The 17,551-nt window shown below is 40.9% G+C and overlaps 1 long non-coding RNA gene and 1 pseudogene across 4 annotated transcripts in view; both read right to left on the reverse strand.

The window, feature by feature from the left end:
* Positions 1 to 17,551, reverse strand: part of LOC139182701 (uncharacterized) — a 697,507-nt gene that overhangs the window by 662,982 nt on the left and 16,974 nt on the right. The gene's annotated exons all lie outside the window — the stretch shown is intronic.
* Positions 1 to 17,551, reverse strand: part of LOC139182700 (large ribosomal subunit protein uL22m pseudogene) — a 30,248-nt pseudogene continuing 12,697 nt past the window's right edge.

Consider the following 17,551-nt stretch of genomic DNA (forward strand, 5'->3'; position numbering starts at 1 on the left):
CATATAAATAAATAAGATGCAAGGATGTAATATACAGCATAAGAAATATAGCCAATATTTTATAATAACTTCATATGGAGTACAATCTATAAAAAATATTAATCATTATGTTGTACAGCTGAAACATATTATAAATCAACTATTCTTCTTTAGAAAAACGAACAGTGGACTTCTTGGTGATCCAGTGGTTAAGAATCCTCCTGCCAATTCAGGGAACATGGGTTCTATCCCTGGTCTGGGAAGGATCCTACATGATAAGGAGTAACTAGGCCTGTGCACCACAACTGCTGAGCCCAGTGCTCTGGGCTCTTGAACCACAACTACTGAGCCTGAGTGCTACAACTACTGCAGCCCTGAGCCCTAGAGCCCATGCTCTGCAACAAGAGAAGCCACCACAGTGAGGAGGCTGTGCACCACAGTGACGAGTAGCCCCCCACTCACTGCAACCAGTGAAGACCCAGAGCAGCCATACATACATACATTTAAAAAAAAATTTTTTTAATGCTGCCAACCCTAGAAAAATTATTCTATATGGAGTGCCCCATTCTCAGTCAGTAGTTATGGAGTTTTTAAACCAGGAATTGCAAATCTAGTACCTCTAGGAGCCAGACATGGATAAGTGAGGTCAGCCAACTGAGGATTCAGGAGACTGGAGAGCACTACTGGGTCTCTACTGCAGCTGTTCCCTTGGTCCAGCTGGTTCCTACCTCACACCAATGAGAACTGGTGTGGTCAGAATTTCTGAATTTTCAAGCAAACCCAGAAATAGGTTTACCCCAAATTATAAACATTAGCAACTAATTTTAATAATTACAAGAAAAATACAGCCGAATAAGAATTGTCTGGGGGCTGAAAAGGGTTTGAGAGCCCTTAGCTTGAGCCCTCCATGACAAAAGATAAATTTTATCCTACAGAGTTCTGGGAAAACTAAGTTTGGACCAGAGTCCCATAAGAATCCAACACTCTTAAGAATGCTTCAGTGGCTAGGATGTTTGAATGAGGAAGAGCAAAATGTCTGGAGACATTTTTATTTGCCACGATGGGTGGGAATGCTCCTGGCATTTATCTAGTGGGCAGAGGCTAGTTGAAAGTTGAAAATGAAAGTCGTTCAGTCATGTCCGACTCTTTGTGAACCCATGGAGTCCATGGAATTCTCCAGGCCAGAATACTGGAGTGGGTAATCGTTCCCTTCTCTAGGGGATCTTCCCAACCAAGAGATCAAACCCAGGTCTCCCACATGCAGGTGGATTCCTATAATGCAGAGAACAGTTCCCACAGCAAATATTCATCCAACCAAAATGACAATAGTGCTGAGGTTGAGAAATCAGCTCTAAGGCACTGATTTACCCCCAGAATGATGCTCTCAGACAAAGCTTAAAATGCAGCTCCTTGGGTTCCCACCCAGGCTACTCAGTCTTAGGCCCTGTGAGTAACACTCAGATACATACATTTTAGAAATCTGCCCTGGTGATGTTAATGCATGCTAAAATGTAAGAGCTATTGACCTAAAATAATAGAATCTAAAGAACTCATTTATATCTAGAGAACTACCATCAAATGTTTAGCAAGGATACATGTTTAATGATAACAGAGAAAACTTTTCAGCAGCAAAATACTGCAGAGACAAAGCAATAGTATCAGAATAATCCACCCACAATCACAACCTGCTCCAAAAAGACAGGGGAGTTATAAAGAAGATAAACTGTCTTCAAGGCTTTACCCTCTAAGTAGTAAAGATAATTTCCTAGACTGCTGAAGGTATTTTTTAAAAGTTTGTCAATATGAAAAACAAATCAGCTCTAAAAATCACAATTTTAAAGGCAATCTGTGTTCCTAAAGTATTGCAAATTCAAGAATTTGAAATTGAGATATATGAAATTAAAGAGAATTTATTATAAATATCCTTACTACCAGTACATGTCATAGCAATGGGAAACTAATTTAAGCTTTATAAAACAACCTGTATGTAAGTTTGTTTTGTCATGTTCTATTAACCCTAAAAGTGTAAATTTTAAAAGAAATACTGCCAGTAACTCTCCCTCTCTTGTGGGGTGCATTAGAAGCTCCCTCATTCCAGAAAGGGCAATAGATACACCTTCCTTCTTCTTTGTCCAATTAAGTCCCCTCTAGGAGTTGCTCTTATTCATAGAAGTGCATCCCACCCCTTGAAGGTCGGGAATGTGTGGTGGTCATCATCCCTAGGACATAAATGGAAAATTCAGCCCAGAAACATAAGTACAGATAAGGGGAGCTTTGTCCCTGGGTTGATGTAATAAGAATTTCAAGGCTGTAAACCCAGATAAGCAGTTTGAGAGAAACAACTTCCTGGGTAGTAAAATTATTGCCTTGTTTGCAAGAGTAAGTTTTTTCTGACTTGGGGAATAAAAGGCATTTTTGCAGACTGTCAAGCCCCCTGAACTCTAGAAAGGCATCTAGAAGATAAAGGGAGATAATGGAGAACGCTTTCGCACTCTGGTAAACTTACCTTGTTTATAACCTTTGTGCTAGCCTTTTTCATTTCTTTTGGAGGAAACCAAAGTTAAATTAGCCATACATAAGCCAAATTGCCATTACAGTATTGCTTATTCTCAAACTCAGATAAGCTTCTATGGTCTGGACTAACTCAGAGTAAAAAGGTTGAGAGACACAGTTTACCCTGGGGAGTAGCATTCTGGGGGGTTCACTCCCAGAAGCAGCAACACATATCCACAGAGGAAAGAGAGCCATCAAAATCCTTAGGACAAGATAACTAATAAGGACCTACTTATATAGCACAGGGAACTCTATTCACTACTCTTTAATGATCTATATGGGAAAGAAGCTTTAAAAGAGTGGATATATGTATATGTATAACTGATTCACTTGGCTGTGTGCAGAAAGTAATACTGTAAACTAACTGTACTCCAATAAAATTTTTTTAAAAGAAAACAAAATCAAAAACCAAAAATCCTTAGAACATTACATAAAGAACCCTCTCAGTTTAAACTTTTTCACAAAAATCCTTAGGACAGAAAAGACAAGATCCCCAGGGCCTCCCCTATCCTCCCAACATCACCCTATTGACATCCTTGATAATCACACAAGGCCACCCAGGCCCTTTTTTTGTCCTTGGGACTCTCATACCTTGTCTCAATGCTTATCCCTCGTAGTGTTCAAGGCTTTCTACCTCCCTCCCCAAAAGAGAGATAGTCAAGGCTCATTCTGCTCTGTTCTTTCAAGTTGAGGAAATTAATGTGACAGAACTCACTATTGCATAAAAAAAGCAATTTGTTACCTTTGTGGGGATTCACCTCCTAATTCACCTCCTAATATGCCACTTTGGCATCCTGATTATTTTGACTTAAGGTACTTGAGATTTGGTGCAAGAAGAACAGTCTGACCTACATATGACCTCCTGAAAGAGAGATAAATCTCCCATGTAAAAGATACCCTGTGGGCTTCCCTCTTGGCTCAGATGGTAATGAATTCACCTGCAATGCAAGAGACACAGGTTCGATCCCTGGGTCAGAAAGATGCCTGGAGAAGAGAATGGCAACCCACTCCAGTATTCTTGCCTGGAGAATTCCATGGACAGAGGAGTCTGGCGGGCTACCATCCATGGGGTTGCAGAATCAGACACAACTGAGTGACTTTCACTTCACTTCAAAAGGTACCTTGTAGCAGGAGGGCAGATGGCAGACCTCGTACACCATGTAATTACATATGTAATTACATGCTGTACCAGGTACATATGTAATGTACATATGTGTACACAGGTGTACCTGGTACATATGTAATTACATTTGTTTTTCTCTTGTTAATATGTCTTTCATTACTAGGGATTCTCAGCCAAGAAACTAGAAGGATAGAGAGAAAATAATTTTTCCTTTCCTACACCTCCTTCCAGAAAATATTTATATTTAAGAAGCTGTTAATAACAGAAAGATAATTGTTAATCCAACATAAGTGATCTGTAAAGGTAAATTTCCAAGGACCAAATCTCCCTCATGGAGATCTTCCACCCCCCAAATCATCTTGGGTAGTTAGAATGTAAGCCCTGGAAAGATGAATCTTGTAAAGCCGAGTCAGCTGGAGAGTTCTCTACTGTTAAAATCCCATTGAGAAATGGAAATGCCCTTCCCCAAGATTATGTTTGAAACAGAAAAATTAGATAGCATTATACCTGGAGCCTGCAGTACAAATTCCTTTATCCTCAAAAACAACAACAGTAAATTCCCAAAGAGAGAGCACCTCAAACTGAAAAAGTAACCAGTTATTTTCCATTATCTTTGCAGGGAATGAGGGGAAATAAGAAAGACTGTCTCTCCCTTGGCCTCGTTTCTGAACCAGCTTACCCATCTTTGAAGCTGAACGGCTTCCAATGCAGATATCACAGGTATTCATGGTCTCATTAACTAACTGTCTCTCCACTAAGAATAGCAATGGTTTTAAAGCAGGCTGTTATGTAAGGAAGACTTTTCTTCTGTTGTTATAATAAATATTAAGTTACAGAGCTGAGAATGTGACAAATATTTTCAAAACCACAAACAGAAAAGGCATCAATGAAAAAGAGCTGCAGCTCAGAGTGAAAACACTGGAGAACTGAGCCTCCCTCCTGCTCCAAGAGACAGTTTCTGCCCTTCAGGTTGTGCGGTCCCAGCTGAGGCAGGGAGAGGTAGGTCCAACAGCCTTTAGTAGTTTACAGCTGAAGACCATTTAGGTATCAACCTTTCTTGCAACAGAGAACCTAGGTGGCTTGTGGGTAGTGGGTCAAACACAAATTCTAATCTTGAGTCATGAGACTAATAAAGTTTAGCTCTAAGATATAGAATGAGTGCTCTGCCTGCCATTCAGGAAAAAAGGTATAAAAAAAAGAGGGAAAGAGAGATGTAGCACTTCAGCCCCACTTCTGTCACTCGGTTATCCTTATTCACTGAAGTGTAAGCTGTATGTGGCAGGGCCTTTTGTTTGTTCTACTCACTGCTGTATTCCCAGCACCAAAGCACTATTAGGCACTGAAAAAATATTTTCCAAGTGAATCAATATATTATTGTTGTCTTGAAGAAGTCAAACAGACAGCCCTCAGGGACTATTTCTTCTCTGATTATTTCCCTATTTGCCCCACAGCATCGGTACACTTGTTCAAAGAGCATGAGTGCCTGAGTGGCACTGTGTGAAAGAAGCTGATAAAATGTTGATGGTGATGCTCTGGAGGAAAGCCGCAAGGCCTGAAGGTACAGATGGGGGCAGGGTGGAGGGGGTAGTGGGTGCGGTGGAAGTTTTACTGGTCAGAAGGGAAGGGTGGCCAGAGCTACATGTGAACGCAGATATGCAGAGATTAGAAGAGAGGAGAGTGGCAAGGGCAGTGGCGGCGGCAGCCAACCAGGGGGAGTTTGTTTGACCAGAGCAGGAAGGCTGTTTAAGCAGCCAGTTTTCTGCTGGCTTTGGCCTGGAGCCTAGTGAAGATGAGCTACCAGCTACAAATGGAGCCAGGAAGAGGAGGGCAAGCAGAGGAAAGTTGAAGAATTAGGGCAGACTGGTCAAAAAGGACTGGACATTTTAGCCTTCCATTAAAAAGAAGAGCAAGAGGGACAGAGAGCACAAATACCAGAAGAGAATCTTATCAGACGTCCTGGAGCTTCCATGATGGTCTCAACATTGTGTCCTTTTATTGTTTTATTGGAAGGTATCTTGGCCTTGGTTCTCTGAAAAATGAAGACTTTGGAACTGGTAAGTTGTTTTGTTTCATAAAAACTAATTTCTGTTTGTTTTTAGAAAGCCAATAGTAAAGTATATACTGTGGATTCTCAATTTCCCCATCATACAGTGTGAATGTGATGGTCAGGTTTCGAAGCTCCTGAATATCTTCTTTGGTATGGGTTACACTGTCTTTGGTGCCTCACGTGGAGGTGAGGGGCCATCCACCAACTTCACAAAATAATCCCATGATCCCAAAGCCACCCCCATGGTGATATCAATGTGTATCAAGTACTGGCCTTGCCCTGAAGTGGACTTAGCCATATATAAGTTGGATCTGAACTCCACATTGTGATCTCCCACTGCTATATCTTGGGCTTTTAAGAGAACCTCTTTCATTATTGGGGCCCCTGTTTTTTGGTCACTGAATTCCAGTTGAGCCAAAGCCTGGTCAAAGGACATTCCTCATATCAATTTTCCCAAATACCACATCTTTGCTGTACTTTGTCTTCAACAATGGTAGATTTCAGCTGGTATCTGAGAAAGTTCTCCAGGTAGTTGTGAAGAATACACAATTTTTTCTCCCATTTTCGAGAAATTTCAAGAGAAGCACTGGTGTGGATATATGATTAGGGTGAAATGTTGTAAGATTAAAGAAGCCCCAAGATCAGCTTCTCCCTCACATCCATAACACATCCAAACATTCTGATTTTGCAGCCACCATCTTTCCTGGGACTTATAAGTTGCTTATTTAGGAATATGATTTGGGGAGCAATAGGGCAGGACAGGGAAGGGGAACAGGGAGGGAAAGAGAATCAACACAAGGATATGAAACTGAGCTGACAATTGCTAAGGACAACTGGTGCTTTCTCCTGCCCAGACCTTTTGAAGAACTGATGGAAAGCTCCTCTGAACTGTCCACAGAGGGGAAGACATGTTAGAAAATTAACATTTATAACAGCATTACCTAATTTGTAGATGTTGGTCAAATTTTCCTCCTTGTCCTCTCCTATCCTTTTTTCATCCATGATCTAATCTGGGGTCAAATGTATTCACAGTTGCCCTGGCTCCTTCATGTCCTCTGATCTGCATGAGTTCCTCAGTCTTTCCTTATCATGACCTTGGCACTACTGAAGAGGACTGGCCAGTTATTTTACAGACTGTGACTCAGTTTGGGTTTGCCTGATAATGTTTCATGATTCAGCTGAGGTTGTACACTTTTGGCAAGAACATCTCAGAAGAAATATTGTACACTTAGTGCATCATTTGACGTTGATGTGTCTTACTAGTGGTGATGTTCATCTTGATCATCTGGTTAAGGTGGTGTCTTCTAGCTTTCTCTAGTGTGAAGTTATAATTTTCTCCTATATAACCAATATATATCCTGTGGGGAGATTCTTTGAGACTATTCAAATACCCTGTTTCTCCTTATACTTTGCTCATTGATTTTAGTATACATCAGTGGTTCTTACCTATAACACTTACTACTAGATACTGGCCTAATGTTGACTTTCTGTATTCTTCATTCCTTCTACATTTATCAATTGGAATCACAATCTAAGTAAGAGCTAAACTTGCCTTTAAATACCTCTGAGATTTTAACAGCCCTAGATAAATGTATTGGTTTGAGGCTTGGCTAAAGGAATAAGTGAGAAACCGAACTGATGGTGTGAGGAGAGGGAAATTAGGTACTTGCTGGTGGTTTTCATTTAGGGACCAATAATTTGACTTGTTTTGGGAACAGCCAGAGATGAGGAATGCATAGTCAGGAAGTGTTTCAGGTATGAAAGATAAAACAGCAGTGTTTTCTATAGTAAAAAGAAACACATTTATGCAGATATCCAAAGATTAATGTCAGAAGAGAAGAAGGGCATAAAGGTACCAGCTGCAAAGATGCAGAAGAAAAGCAAAGAAGAAAAAATAAACTTGATGCATCTGCTTACAGGAAGACAGAGAAGTTGTCTGAGGTGAAAAAAAAAAGGGGGGTGGAGGAGAGATTTAAGAAGAAATGAAGGTTTTAGGTCACAGCTAGTGATCCCAGCAAAGAAAATTAGGAAAATTAGCCAGAGGTGGAAGACTCCAGAACCAAGAAAAGGAAAGAGATGGGTCTTGCAGAGTAGGAGTCTGACAGTCCCAGTTCAGGACAAGAGCCTTGTCACTAGGGATCTGGGAAGAAAGAAATGGAAGGGAGGGAAGAAAAGGGAGAAGGACAAATAGAATGTAAAGGGCATCCTGGCCATGAGTCTTTTAGTTATAGTGACAACAACTGAGCTCAAACCACCTTAAGCAAAAAGATACTTTGTGGGCTCCCAGACCTGGAAAGTTCAGGATAGGGGCTGACAGAGGGTTGCCAGCCCCCAAAACTCAAAGTTATAGGCCCATATCTCGCTCTCTCCTCCCTACCCCACCACACTATCTCTCAGTTCTTTTTCCTTTTGGGTGTTAGCCTTACTGCTTCCCATCTCAGATGGGCTTCCTCTGTGCAGACAGGGAAGATGGCTGCCTATATCACAAAGCTTCCATTGTCTCAGCTTGGCAGCCCTGGCATAAACACAGACTACTATATTCCAGAATCTCCTTGTCATGACCAAAGAAGAACTCTGATTGGCCCTTCTTGAGTCCCAGGCCCACACTTTGAACCAATCACTGCTTTTAGAGGGATGAAATATTGTATGACTGGCCAGGCCTGAGTTAAATGTTCACACAGTGCTTGGGAATCTAGGTGGGACCAGGATTAATAGAATCAATTAGGATGGCAGTTATCCAGAGTAAAGATAAGTGATCTTACCAGAACAACGGCAGGCAGAGCTGCTAGAAACATCAAGAGATGCTTCCTACTGAAGACTCCCAGAGAGAACTTCGGGAAATAATAATAGTTAATTATAGTAATAGAGAATTCAGCATACATGAACCGTGAACTTCCAGATGTTCAAGCTGGTTTTAGAAAAGGTAGAGGAACCAGAGATCAAATTGCCAACATCCGCTGGATCATCGAAAAAGCAAGAGAGTTCCAGAAAAACATTTATTTCTGCTTTATTGACTATGCCAAAACCTTTGACTACGTGGATCACAATAAACTGTGGAGAATTCTGAAAGAGTTGGGAATACCAGACCACCTGACCTGCCTCTTGAGAAACCTATATGCAGGTCAGGAAGCAACAGTTTGAACCGGACATGGAACAACAGACTGGTTCCAAACAGGAAAAGGAGTCCATCAAGGCTGTATATTGTCACCCTGCTTATTTAACTTCTATGCAGAGTACATCATGAGAAACGCTGGGCTGGAGGAAGCATAAGCTGGAATCGAGATTTCCGGGAGAAATATCAATAACCTCAGACATGCAGATGACACCACCCTTATGGCAGAAAGTGAAGAGGAACTAAAAAGCCTCTTGATGAAAGTGAAAGAGGAGAGTGAAAAAGTTGGCTTAAAGCTCAACATTCAGAAAACTAAGATCATGGCATCCAGTCCCATCACTTCATGGGAAAGAGATGGGGCAACAGTGGAAACAGTGTCAGACTTTGTTTTTCTGGGCTCCAAAATCACTGCAGATGGTGATTGCAGTCATGAAATTAAAAGACGCTTACTCCTTGGAAAGAAAGTTATGACCAACCTAGATAGCATATTGAAAAGCAGAGACATTACTTTGCCAACAAAGGTCCGTCTAGTCGAGGCTATGGTTTTTCCAGTGGTCATGTATGGATGTGAGAGTTGGACTGTCAAGAAGGCTGAGCGCCGAAGAATTGATGCTTTTGAACTGTGGTGTTGGAGAAGACTCTTGAGAGTCCCTTGGACTGCAAGGAGATCCAACCAGTCCATCCTAAAGGAGACCAGTTCTGGGTGTTCATTGGAAGGACTGATGCTGAGGCTTAAACTCCAAACTTTGGCCACCTCTTGTGAAGAGTTGACTCATTGGAAAAGACCCTGATGCTGGGAGGGATTGAGGGCAGGAGGAGAAGGGGACAACAGAGGATGAGATGGCTGGATGGCATCACCAACTCGATGCACATGAGTTTGGGTGAACTCCGGGAGTTGGTGATGGACAGGGAAACCTGGTGTGCTGTGGTTCATGGGGTCGCAAAGAGCTGGACACGGCTGAGCAACTGAACTGAACTGAATAGAGAATATTTATTAAGTGTTTACTATGTGACAGGCACTGTCCTAAGCCCTTTATGTGTATTAAATCTTTAAATCTCCTAGCATGTCTGGATACTATTATTATCACCCTTATACAGAAGAGGAAACAGACACAGGTAGGTTAAGTCATTCATCCAAGGGCCCAGAGAAAAGAAGCAAGGACTTCATGCAGGCAGTCTAAATGCTCTCAACCACTGACACAGGATCTAAGTGCAGTAAACATTTGAGAAATAAAGATAAAATCAAGTAAGGAAAAAATACAGAGTTTGAAAGGAATCCACAAAGGAGGGTTGAATAAACCTCACAAAGAAAGTAGAAATCTATCAAACCCTGAGATAGTATAGCATAGGCACTTAGAGTGCTATAAAAACACTGCTTGAAGAAGTCCAAAGGTAGGTACTAGAAAAGAATAATGTAGAAGACCAGTCCAATGTATCCATGGGGAACTCAGATAAAGCTACTGATAATTTTTTCCAAATTTTTGCTATTGTGGTAAAATACACATAACACAAAATTTACCATCTTAACCATTTTTAAGTGTACAGTTCAGTGCTATTGTGTATATTAACACTGTTGTACAGATATCACCATTCATCTGCAAATCTCTTTTCATCTTGAGTTGTTGTTCAATTAGTAACTTGTATCCAACTCTTTGTGATCCCAGGGATGGTAGCATTCCAGGCTCCTCTGTCTTTCACTGTCTTCCGAAGTCTGCTCAAATTTCTGTCCATTAAATCGGTGATAGTGATATACCTGTTAAAAACTAATTCCCCATTCCCCTCCTCTCTCCAGGCCCTGGCCACCACCATTCTACTTTCTGTCTCTGTGAATGTGAGTACTCTAGTATCTCATATAAATGAAATTACACAGTATTTGTTTTTTTATGACCGGCTTATTTCACTTAGCATAATGCCTTCAAGGTTTATCAACACCATACCTTATGTCAGAATGTCTGTCCTATCTAAGGCTGAATAATATTCCATTGTGTGTATCTGCCACATTTTTGCTTATCCATTCATCCATCAATGGACAGGGCTGTTGATTTGTTATTCTTCAGTGGTGGAATAGAGAAGAATTTAAAACATGTTATTTTATTTACTAGGGAAAGCAATAAATAGGCCATTGTCGTTATCCATCTTTTCCTGAAAAATACTCCTTGTACTTGCTGCAACTTAAACTAATTGTGGTTCAGTTCAGATCAGTCACTCAGTCATGTCCAACTCTTTGCGACCCCATGAATTGCAGCACGCCAGGCCTCCCTGTCCATCACCATCTCCCGGAGTTCACTCAGACTCACGTCCATTGAGTCGAATTGTGGTAGACCAAGAGTAGAAGAAACCCCATGTTCATTGCAGCATTGCTTACAATAGCCAAGATACAGAAAAACCTAAATGTCCATCCATATATGAATGGTAAAGAAAATGGGGTATATATACACAATGGAAGATTATTTTAAAAAGAACAGAATTTCACCATTTATAACATCAATGGACCTTGGGGGCACTATGCTAAGTGAAATATTAGAGAAAGACAAATGCATATGATCCCTAATATGTGCAATCTAAAAGCCCGGCCTCATAGATACAGATCAGCGGTTGCCAGAGGAAGGGGTTGGGAGTGGGCCAAATGGGTAACGGGAGACAAAAGTTACAAACTTCCAATTATAGAATAAATAAATCATGAGGATATAATGTAAAGCATGGTAACTATAGTTAATCATACTGTATTGCACATTTGAAATTTGCTAAGAGATTAAATCTTAAAAGTTCTTATCACACACACAAAAATTCTGTGTGTGTGGTGATGAACATGAACAAGACTTACTGTGGTGATCATTTCCCAATGTATACAATTATAGAATCATTTTGTTGTACACCTGAAACTAATATAATGTTGCGTGTCAATTACACCTCAACTTTTTAAAATGTGAAAGTTCATGTAAAGCACTAAGTCAATAAAAAAAACTAGTTACTATTAATACTATAATTATTATTAAAAATTTATCAGTCCAGGAATCTATGCTTTCATTAGTGTTTTTCAATATATTTATATAATGTGGAAAAAGGGTAGAAGGCAACAAAAACACCAATACTAAACCAAAGCTCCCTGTGACACACATAGTTTGCTTGGATAACATGTATATCTTCATAATAAACCTGAAATCTTGAGAATAGAGAATGTCTATAAAAAGCTTTTGGGACATGTACGGTGCTGGAAATGAACCAAGCGTTACTGCTATCCTAGGAAATCAGTTCCTTGAAGACTGTTTCTGAAAGTGTGGTTCAGAATAGTCAGCCCAGGAGCCTCTGAGCCAGGCAGCAGCAGTCCTGGGAGATTCTGACCTAGCTGTCATTCTCTGGGCACTGCGCTCCACCCTTGTCACCAGTGGCTTAGAGCCCCGTTACTCTTTGCCTCCAGAAGCATGTTGCAAGATGACCCAGACATACAAGTGCCCTCTAACTCTCCATACTATTTCCACAGCTTTGAACTTGCACCCAGTTTGCCCATGTATTTCTCATCTGTGAATTTTTCCCAGTATTTTCTCCATTTCCTCTAACCCCAAGGTCTCTTTGACCTCCTTAGGGGCTGCTGCATGTTCTACAAAGACCCAGAGGGGCATTTGCATTGGCACACTACATTCTGCCAAGCATACAATCCTGACTATAGCAATCTGCCTCAAGAAAGACCCTTAAACTTTCATTTAGTCCAGTCTTTTAACCTTTGTCATTTCTGAATATAAACATTAAGTCTGAGACTGAGCATGAACTATCCCTTTTCTCAACCCATCTCATTTACAAATGAAACACTATCCCATTTTTAGACATTTGGAAGCATTTCTCACATTTTAAATTAACTGTGTTCAGCAACCTTCACAGAAAATTCTATTATATTCTTACCTAATCTTATTCACTAAAATTTCAACCTGCTATTTGTCGAGAGAGAGATTGCTTCAATACTGGTTGTCCTCCAGTATCTTTTCTCCCCTTCTCTTATAGTGATGGAACCCTTGATTGGTGGACATTACATGGGATGTCCAATATAAAGTTCAGTATAAAGATGGCATTGTTCAACCTCCTGTACCATTAAGCATGGTCATGTTACTAAGAGCTGGCTAATTGCATATGATGGGAGGTATGTTCAACTCTGGAATGTGTCTTAATGTAAGAACAGGCCCATCTTTCTTCCATTTTCTATCATGCTGCTTGCAATGTGGGTGTGGATGTGCTGGTGTGTCATATTGGACTGTTTGAATAAGGGCAATATCCTAAGTATCATAGAACTATGAGATGCAAAAAACTTGGATCCCTGAATGACTTTATGGCTCCATGCCATGTCTGGCATGCAATGGAGAAGGAAATGGCAACCCACTCCAGTGTTCTTGCCTGGAGAATCCCAGGGATGGCAGAGCCTGGTGGGCTGCAGTCTATGGGGTTGCACAGAGTTGGACACAACTGAAGTGACTTAGCAGCAGCAGCAGCAGCAGCCATGTCTGGAACCATCTATTTCTTGACTGTAACTGAGAGAAGATAAATTTCTACCTTATGTAAGTCACAGTTACTTTGAGTCTCTGACATATGCAGTAGAACCTATATAATAAATACATCTGTGGGTACACTTGATAGAGATAACCCTAAGTATAGCAGATGTAGTAGAAATGCGTAGAGAATTTGAAGGAGCCCTTTCCTGTGTTTGAGGGAATTCCCTATTTTGTAGACTTCAGAGAATGATCCTGATCCTTGATTTCACTGTCTCTGGAAGTTTGGGCTCAGGTGTGTAATCCAGTCTTGGTCAATCAGGTGTTTCTGCTCAAGACTTTAAATCTGGAAAGAGTGAGGCAAAGGAGCTGGAAGGGTCAAGAATTCATCTGTGCCCTCTGGAGCCTCCAGGGGCAGCCAAGCATTCAGTGGGAGCAGCAGACATGTTGCTATCATATGTCCTTAGACGTGATTTGGGCTCTGATTCTTACCTGGGTTGTAAGCATGGCCTACCTGGAGATGCTTGACTTACTCCAAGAGCCTTTTGAGAAATTGCTTTTTTGCTTAAATCAGGCAGAATTTTCCATTTGCAACTAAGAATGCTGACCTATGTGCTCAGGGGAGAGCTACCACAAAATTACGGTAAAAAAAAAAACTTTATATGTTTTTTCTTTTACAACTGTTTCAGTTTAATAACGTATCCATATAACGGCTAAAAGCTATTGAATATTTTTCAACTTTGACTATGATAATCATATGGTTTTTCATCCACATACTAAAGACTAAGACTAGAATGAACCCTGGGGACCATCTTGTCTAGTTCCTTCACTGAGAGACACTGAGACACAAAGAGGTGTTCTCATTTCAGTGGATGAAATTTATTTCTATGCATGGTCTCTGATAACTTCTCCAACTAAATCAAAACCATTCCAAATTAAGGGCCTGTCTCTTCTTACACTGAAACTTTATTTTAGGAATATAATGAGTTACTTCTGTATTCCATTACATAAACCACCAAAGGAAATAAAAAGCCTATTGGACCCAGAACCAATCCTAAGAAAACATCACCAATAGTCAACAAACATGAGAGGGAGACAGTTTATAAGTTTCTCTCAGGGCAGCCCTATTTTTATGTATTGAAAACAAACATGGCTTTTGCATTTGCTTGCACAAGACCTTCTAGAACTAACACCCAAAAAAGATGTCCTTTTCATTATAGGGGACTGGAATGCAAAAGAAGGAAGTCAAGGAACACCTGGAGTAACAGGCAAATTTGGCCTTGGAGTACAGAATGAAGCAGGGAAAAGGCTAATAGTCTTCTGCCAAGAGAACGCACTGGTCCTTGCTAACACCCTCTTCCAACAACACAAGAGAAGACACTACACATGGACATCACCAGATGGTCGACACTGGAATCAGATTGATTATATTCTTTGCAGCCGAAGATGGAGAAGCTCTATACAGTTAGCAAAAACAAGACCGGGAGCTGACTGTGGCTCAGATCATAAACTCGCTATTGCCAAATTCAGACTGAAATTGAAGAAAGTGGAGAAAACCACTAGACCATTCAGGTATGACCTAAATCAAATCCCTTATGACTATACAGTGGAAGTGAGAAATAGATTTAAGGGACTAGATGTGATAGAGTGCCTGATGAACTATGGATGAAAGTTCGTGACATTGTACAGGAGGCAGGTATCAAGACCATCCCCAAGAAAAAGCAAAATGGCTGTCTGAGGAGGCCTTACAAATAGCTGTGAAAAGAAGAGAAGTGAAAAGCAAAGGAGAAAAGGAAAGATATACCCATTTGAATGCAGAGATCCAAAGAATAGCAAGGAGAGATAAGAAAGCCTTCCTCAGTGATCAATGCAAAGAAATAGAGGAAAACAACAGAATGGGAAAGACTAGAGATTTCTTCAAGAAAATTAGAGAAACCAAGGGAACATTTTATGCAAAGATGGGCTCAATAAAGGACAGAAATGGTAGGGACCTAACAGAAGAAGAAGATATTAAGAAGAGGTGGCAAGAATACACAGAAGAATTATACAAAAAAGATCGTCACGACCCAGATAATCACAATTGTGTGATCACTCACCTAGAGCCAGACATCCTGGAATGTGAAATCAAGTGGGCTTTAGAAAACATCACTACGAACAAAGCTAGTGGAGGTGATGGAATTCCAGTTGAGCTATTTCAAATCCTGAAAGATAATGCTGTGAAAGTGCTGCACTCAATATGCCAGCAAATTTGGAAAACTCAGCAGTGGCCACAGGACTGGAAAAGGTCAGTTTTCATTCCAATCCCAAAGAAAGGCAATGCCAAAGAATGCTCAAACTACCACACAATTGCATTCATATCACACTCTAGTAAAGTAATGCTCAAAATTCTCCAAGCCAGGCTTCAGCAATACGAGAACTGTGAAATTCCAGATGTTTAAGCTGGTTTTAGAAAACGCAGAGGAACAAGAGATCAAATTGCCAACATCCGCTGGATCACTGAAAACACCAGAGAGTTCCAGAAAAACATCTATTTCTGCTTTATTGACTATGCCAAAGCCTTTGACTGTGTGGATCACAATAAACTGTGGAAAATTCTGAAAGAGATGGGAATACCAGACCACCTGACCTGCCCCTTGAGAAACCTATATGCAGGTCAGGAAGCAACAGTTAGAACTGGACATGGGACAACAGACTGGTTCCAAACAGGAAAAGGAGTCCGTCAAGGCTGTATATTGTCACCCTGCTTATTTAACTTCTATGCAGAGTACATCATGAGAAACGCTGGGCTGGAGGAAGCATAAGCTGGAATCGAGATTTCCGGGAGAAATATCAATAACCTCAGATGTGCAGACGACACCACCCTTATGGCAGAAAGTGAAGAATAACTAAAGAGCCTCTTGATGAAAGTGAAAAAGGAGAGTTAAAAAGTTGGCTTAAAGCTCAACATTCAGAAAACTTAAGATCATGGCATCTGGTCCCATCACTTCAGAAATAGCTGGGGAAACAGTGGAAATAGTGTCAGACTTTATTTTTTTGGGCTCCAAAATCACTGCAGATGGTGATTGCAGCCATGAAATTAAGAGAAACTTACTCCTTGGAAGGAAAGTTATGACCAACCTAGACAGCATATTAAAAAGTAGAGACATTGCCAACAAAGGTCCATCTAGTCAAGGCTATGGTTTTTCCAGTGGTCATGTATGAATGTGAGAGTTGGACTATAAGGAAAGCTGAGCCCCGAAGAATTGATACTTTTGGACTGTGGTGTTGGAGAAGACTCTTGAGAGTCCCTTGGACTGCAAGGAGATCCAACCAGTCCATCCTAAAGGAGATCAGTCCTGGGTATTCATTGGAAGGACTGATGCTGAAGCTGAAACTCCAATACTTTGGCCACCTCATGCGAAGAGTTGACTCATTGGAAAAGACTCTGATGCTGGGAAAGACTGAGGGCAGAAGGAGAAGGGGACGACAGATGAGATGGTTGGATGGCATCACCGATTCAATGGACATGGGTTTGGGTGGACTCCGGGAGTTGGTGTTGGACAGGGAGGCTGGCGTGCTGCGGTTCATGGAGTCGCAAAGAGTCGCACACAACTGAGCAACTGAACTGCACTGAACTGATCTCCAATTTTTTGGCAAACATGCTCAACACTGTAATATTTTAAAGTGGACAAATACATAGAGTGTTCTAATCTTTCCTGAGCTACTCTCATACACCTCTTCTTTATAATGCAATTTTGGTTTATTGGTGATTTCCTGCAACCTTAAACTTCCATTAATGTTAAGCTGTCATGACTAAGTTTATACTTATACACATATCTCTTCTATATTATTTAGGATTAGGTTCAACTGTAAGAAACAGAAAAACTCTAAGTTACTGTGGCATAGACCAAGATAACAGGCTTCTCAGGTGCCTTGGTGGTAAAGAATCCGCCTGCAAATGCAGGAGATGTTGTTTCTATCCCTGGGTCAGGAAGATGCCCTGGAGAAGGAAATGGCAACCCATTCCAATATCTTGCCTGGAGAATCCCATGGATAGAGTAGCCTGGCAGAGGCTACAGTTCATAGGGTCACAGAGAGTTGGACACAACTCAGCAACTGAGCATGCAGACCAAGATATAAAGTTGTTTCCCCCTCAATTAACAGAGTCCAGAGGCAGCTGCCCAAGACCAATATGGCAACTCCATGATCATCAAGATTCAGGCTTCAACTGTGCTTCTACTCTGTCGCTTTATGCATGCTATGTCGCTTCAGTCATGTCCAAC

The sequence above is a fragment of the Bos indicus genome, chromosome 4, assembly GCF_029378745.1.
Source record: "Bos indicus isolate NIAB-ARS_2022 breed Sahiwal x Tharparkar chromosome 4, NIAB-ARS_B.indTharparkar_mat_pri_1.0, whole genome shotgun sequence".
Taxonomy (NCBI): Eukaryota; Metazoa; Chordata; class Mammalia; order Artiodactyla; family Bovidae; genus Bos; species Bos indicus.